Raw genomic sequence first — 6,000 nt, 5'->3', positions numbered from 1 at the left:
TTCATAGTGATAAACAAATTTAACTTGAGAAAAAATTTATTTTGAATATTGATGTATAAAACTCAAATATCAAATATATGCTTGACATCGAGATTATCGTAGACTTCATTGAGAACATGACAATCCTGTTTGTATTATATGTATAAATATAAAATATAAACTAATTATTCACATTTTATATCCCTATGGTTATACTTCTGAATTACTACATCTAAAAAATGTCTACGATTTAGTCCTGGTCCTTCATGACATAAAAGAATAAAAGCATAATAAGATTTTAAAACACTGAAAGCTCTTTTGAACTCAAACCTTTACCCCAATATTGAGAGTAATGACGCTTCAAGAGACAGTTGTATGCACATTAATTATTGTAATTATTCAAGCTACTTTCCTTAGGGCTACCGTAATTCTAAGCCAAAAGGGTATTCTAGGTCCACTATGACAATTAGCATCTGATAAATGATGCTACTGCCACACTACTAACACAGGGATTGATTATTTCCAATTAATTCCTGAGAGAAATCAATGGTTTCTTCCTAAAGCATATGCATTAACTAATTTATGTTAATATGAATACCTTATATCCACAATGTGCAAGGGAAGATGGGACATTCAATTTATAAACTAGTTACTATTTTAGAGCTTTGATACACTATTTCAGAGCTCAAAAATGCATAAAAGAGGTATAACTGGGCAGTTTAACCACAGCAACTAAATCCGACATTGATGAATGTTGATCCAACTCAAATGCAGCAAAGAAGCTTTTGGAGATTTTTCAGTTTGATTGGTTCTAGTTTGGAAACATTGCCATATATTGGGGGACCCCATTCTTGTTGTTTGGATTGATACTTCTCATAGCCAGCACTAAAATGGTTTATGGTTCTTAAAGATATGACCTACAGGGTGATCTGTAATCAAATGTTTGCTCCATTCCTATGTATTCATAAATAGGTATCAAATACATGTAGATCAGCTGGTAAAGAATCCACCTGCAATGCAGGAGACCCTGGTTCGATTTCTGGGTTGGGAAGATGTGCTGGGGAAGGGATAGGCTACCTATTCCAGTTTTCTTGGGCTTCCCTTGTGGCTCAGCTGGTAAAAAAAATCTGCCTGCAATGCTGGAGGCCTGGGTTCGATCCCTGGGTTGGGAAGATCCCCGGGAGAAGGGAAAGGCTACCCACTCCAGTATTCTGACCTGGAGAATTCCATGAACTGTGTAGTCCATGAGGTCACAAAGAGTTGAACATGACTGAGCTTTCACATATATATATGCCAGTATAGTGTGAAAACCTTGAACATTCAAGCACAACAGTTTTGTCCTTACTAAACTAACACTCTAGTAGAAAAGACAGACACACATGAACAACACAACTATAGGAAAATGGGTGGTCTGAAGGAGAATAACAGGGTGAAACATGTCTAGATAGAGGCATCATGGTGAGAGAATGAAATTAAGCTGTGAAGTGAAGACTAGGTGAGAACATTCTTGGCTGAACTAACAATATAAGAAGTTTCTAAGACAGGAAAAAGCTCAGCTTCTCTACTCCAAGAACTGAAAGAATTCCCATGAGGCTGAAGTGTATAGAAATTGGCTTAATATAGAATAGCTTATTACCATCAACAGAAGAAGAAGTGTGTGTGTACAGATGCTAGTATAGATAGACGTAGTAATTAAAGTCTGTGTAACTTTTCTCCCATTGACTTTAAATTTCTCAGTGAACATGACTGAAAATTGACTACTTGAGCTTTTCGGTGGAGAATGGACTGTAAAATATGCTAAAAAGCAAATAAATAAGCCAGGTCGTTGTGGTGATCTGGCGGAGATGTGATAGATGGGTGAGCATATGAGTAATCAGCCAAACAAGGGAATTTTGAGAATGAAAAAGCATACTGTACTTGTATCAATTATGCCAGGACAACAGGCATAACCCCCATCTGCCCTGGGAAAATAAGAATCTGTGGTCACCCTGTCCTATCCTAGAGTAATGAGTAGAAATTTAGATAAGGTGAAATATGTTAATAAATTGCCTATGAGAGCTAAGTGAGTGAAAGAATTCAAGAATAATTCCCAGGTTTCTGGCTATTTAGTGAGAAATGCATAGGGATAAGCAGGCTTCTGTGGGGATATGAAGAATTCTGTCTTGCATATATTTGGCTTGAGAGGCTTGTGAGACATTGAGGTGAGGACATTCACCTTGAAGTTCTGATGAGAGCTCTGGGTTGCAGATGTAAATTGGGTGGTTGGAAGCATACGGGTAGTATTTAAAGCCGTGGAAAAGGGATGAGATCACCTGGGATGAGAGCATGTACAAGAGAGGAAGCAGACACTTTGAGAAATCCTGGGGAAGATTGATTCAGGGAGAAGGAGCCAAAAAAAAAAATCAGAACGAGAAAAATATAGCTAGAAATGTAAGAGGAAACTAGGATAGAGGAATGTCACACAAGTTTTGAGAGCAGAATTTCAAGCCTAGCTTCAAAAAGTAGAAAGGGGTCAAAACATCTAATGCTACTAAGTCAAATTACTTGAGATCAGAAAAATGTCCTTTGAATTTGGGATGATAACGATGATGGGTGACCTTGACTTCTTTAAGAGGAGTATTGGGAAAATTCAGAGCGGCAAGAGTGAAAGCAAAAATGAGGCCTTCCGCTTTTGGCAAAGCTATGACTATATGTTCAGTAGGACTCAACTGCTGTAAACATTTAGATTCTCAATAATATATGCTTCGAATTCTTTGTTGAAATTTTAAGAAATAAAGGAAATTTCCAGAATATCTTTCTCCGTCAAATATATATATCTCCAAAAGCAAAGAGGCGTGAACAGTATGCAAATCAGATTTATAACTTATAGTTTGAGCAAGCCACAAGGTAGGGAAATTGAAGTCAAATTTCCTTGCTTTAAGCCAAAAACCTTGCCAAAGTGCCCCTAGATTACATGTGTTCACCACTGACAGAAACTATTGAAAATGCCCTCATGGGGAAAGAATACCCTATTTAGACATCTTGGTTTCCATAGATTAAACCAAACAAATGTGAACTCACAATATATGTAAAGAAACAAATTATCATGAGTGAGAATCATAGAAACAACAAACAGGATTAGATCCCCAGGGACTTGAGGTTTTGAAATTATTACACTGGCCTTACTACAGAATATAAAATAACAATGTAAAAAAAAAATGGAATCACAAAAAATAAGCATGTAACATCAGATTATACAAAATGACCATACAGATTTGAGAGGGTAAAAAGCCAAAGAAAACTTATAGGAAAAAAAATGTTTGTTGAAGTTTAAAACATAATGGATTACTTAAACATCAGATAGATAAGAGTGGATTATAAGAATATACCAATATATTTACTGAGGATATAGGCAAAGTTGATGTGACAGCTACACCTCAAAGCAGTGATTTGGATAAAAGAAGGGTAAAAAGAAACGTATTTCTCTCTCTAATAACAAGATAAATGGGACAAGTGGGCTCTGGTCTGCCATCCTGAACACTGGCCTTATGTTTCTCAGCAGTTGTTCCAGTCTTTCTCAGGCTTGTGATTCAAGGTAGCTCACCAGGACCACATGACCCTTCAGCCAGTTTGACAAACAGAGCATTAAAGGCAAATGATTTCATATTTCTGGAGTGTGAACCTTCAGTTGTGCATATCAATTCTGCTTATACACAAGTGGTCAAAGTCTAGTTTTATGGCCACACGTAACTAATTGCAAGACAGACTGGGAAACTTACTTTCTGTCTGGGTGGCCACTTCTAGCAGAAACTTGGGGCTGAGCCGTGCCATGCTCAGTCGCTCAGTCGTGTCCAACTCTTTGTGACCCTTTGGGCTGTAGCCCACCAGGCTCCTCTGTTTTCCAGGCAAGAATACTGGAGTGGGTTGCCATTTTCCTCCTCCAGGGGATCTTCCTGACCCAGGGATCGAACCCACATCTCCTGTGTCTCCTGCATTGCAGGTGAATTCTTTACCACTGAGCCATCAGGGGCTGAGATAGGATTACCAAAATGAAGATAGGGAAATGTCTTCTAGGAGGTAACAGCAGTTTCCACATAAGCATAGAGTAGTAAGGAGATAAAAACTATGAAAGAGAGAGATTGTAGGAATAAGAGTAGTGTAAGAAGATTTAATATAGGCCTAATCAGAATCACAAGAGACATTAGAAAAAGTGCAGGAAAGGAAACATTGGGGGATAAAGCCAGATTTTACAGCAGAAAGTCTCACTACAAAACAAAAGGTTCAGGGCTTCCCTGGTGGCTCAGTGTAAGGAATCCACCTGCTAATGCAAGAGACACGGGTTTGATCCCTGGTCAGGGAAGATCCCACGTGCTGTGGGGCCACCAAGCTCATGTGCCACAACTATTAATTAAGCCTGTGCTCTAAAATCCAGAAACCACAACTACTGAGCCCACGTGCCAAACTACTGAAGCCCGAGCAGCCGAGAGCCCACGCGTGCTTCACAGCAAGAGAGGCCACTGCAGTAAGAAGCCCGAGAACCGCAACTAGAGAGGAGCCCTCCCTCGCCACAACCAGAGAAAAGCCTGTGCAGCAACGAAGACCCAGCACAGCCAGAAATAAATAAACGAAGACCTACTGTAGAGCACATGGAGCTCTGTTCAATGTTATGTGGCGCCCTGCATGGGAGGGGAGTTTGGGGAGAGTGGATACCTGTGTATGTATGGCTGACTCCTTTTGTGGTTCACATGAAACTGTCACAACATTGTTAATTGTCTATACCCCAGTACAAAATTAGAAGTTTAAAATTTAAGAAAATAAAAAATAAAATGTTATTTAAAAATTTTATAAATAAAAGTTTCAATTTATTATAACAATTCTGTATTTGTCTGCATGTCATAAACTCACTCAAAATATAATAAAATAAAATACTGATAAAATTTCTTGAACCAGGATCATATTGGGGAATTATTTTAATTGAAGTATAGTTGATTTAGTATTGTATAGCTGGAGAAGGAAATGGTAACCCACTCCAGTATTCTGGCCTGCGAAATTCCATGGATAGGAGGGCCTGGCAGGCTACAGTCCATGTGGTATCAAATAGTCAGACACAACTTAGCAACTAAACCACCACCACCATGGATGGTTTGGGAACTTCCCAGGTGGCTCTGTGGTAAAGAATCTGCCTGCCAATGCAGGAGACACAAGAGATGTAGGTTTGATCCCTGGGTCAGGAAGATCCCTTAGAGTAGGAAATGGCAACCCACTCCAGTATTCTTGCCTGGAAAACTCCATGGGCAAAGGAGCCTGGTGGGTTACAGTCTGTGGGGTCACAAAGAATCAGTCATGGCTGAGCATACACACACTTAGTTGATTAATAATACATTTATTAGTTTCTGGTATATAGCAAAGTGTTTAAGATATACACATATATTCATATTCTTTTCTATTATGACTTATTACAGAATATTGAATATACTTCCCTGTGCTATATGATAGGACCTTGCTGTTTATCCATTCTAGTCCCAAATATCCCAATCCAACCTCCCTTGCCATTCTGCCAGACAACCACAAGCTAGAATTTTTCCATTTTATAGATGAGGAGACTCTGACTCTGAAAGTGAATAAACCAGGTTAAAGTTATAATAGTAGATAATAACCTGAATTTAAATAATATTTGATAAATATATTTTCTCCTATGTGCCAGTTCTGTATTGATTTTCACATCACCAATCTACCCCCCCCAAAAAAATGATTTGTGGAGTGAATTTAAGTTAGAGGAGATCCAGATCCTTGTTGACTTTACCACTTAAAGAGTCATTATTTGTTGTTGCTATTCAGTCGGTAAGTTGTGTCTGACTCTTTGCAACCACATGGATTGCAGCATGCCAGGCTCCTCTATCATCCACTATCTCCCAAAGTTTGCTCAAATTCATGACAAATTGAACTGTAGTCTCAACTCTTTGATTAATAAAATTTGAAGTTCACAGCACATTCCCCTAACAGTTATATCAAGAGGTTCTGCTAAGATTATTTAACTGTAGA

Source organism: Bubalus bubalis, chromosome 5 (genome assembly GCF_019923935.1).
Source record: "Bubalus bubalis isolate 160015118507 breed Murrah chromosome 5, NDDB_SH_1, whole genome shotgun sequence".
NCBI classification, from domain to species: Eukaryota; Metazoa; Chordata; class Mammalia; order Artiodactyla; family Bovidae; genus Bubalus; species Bubalus bubalis.
This window is presented reverse-complemented; position numbering follows the sequence as displayed.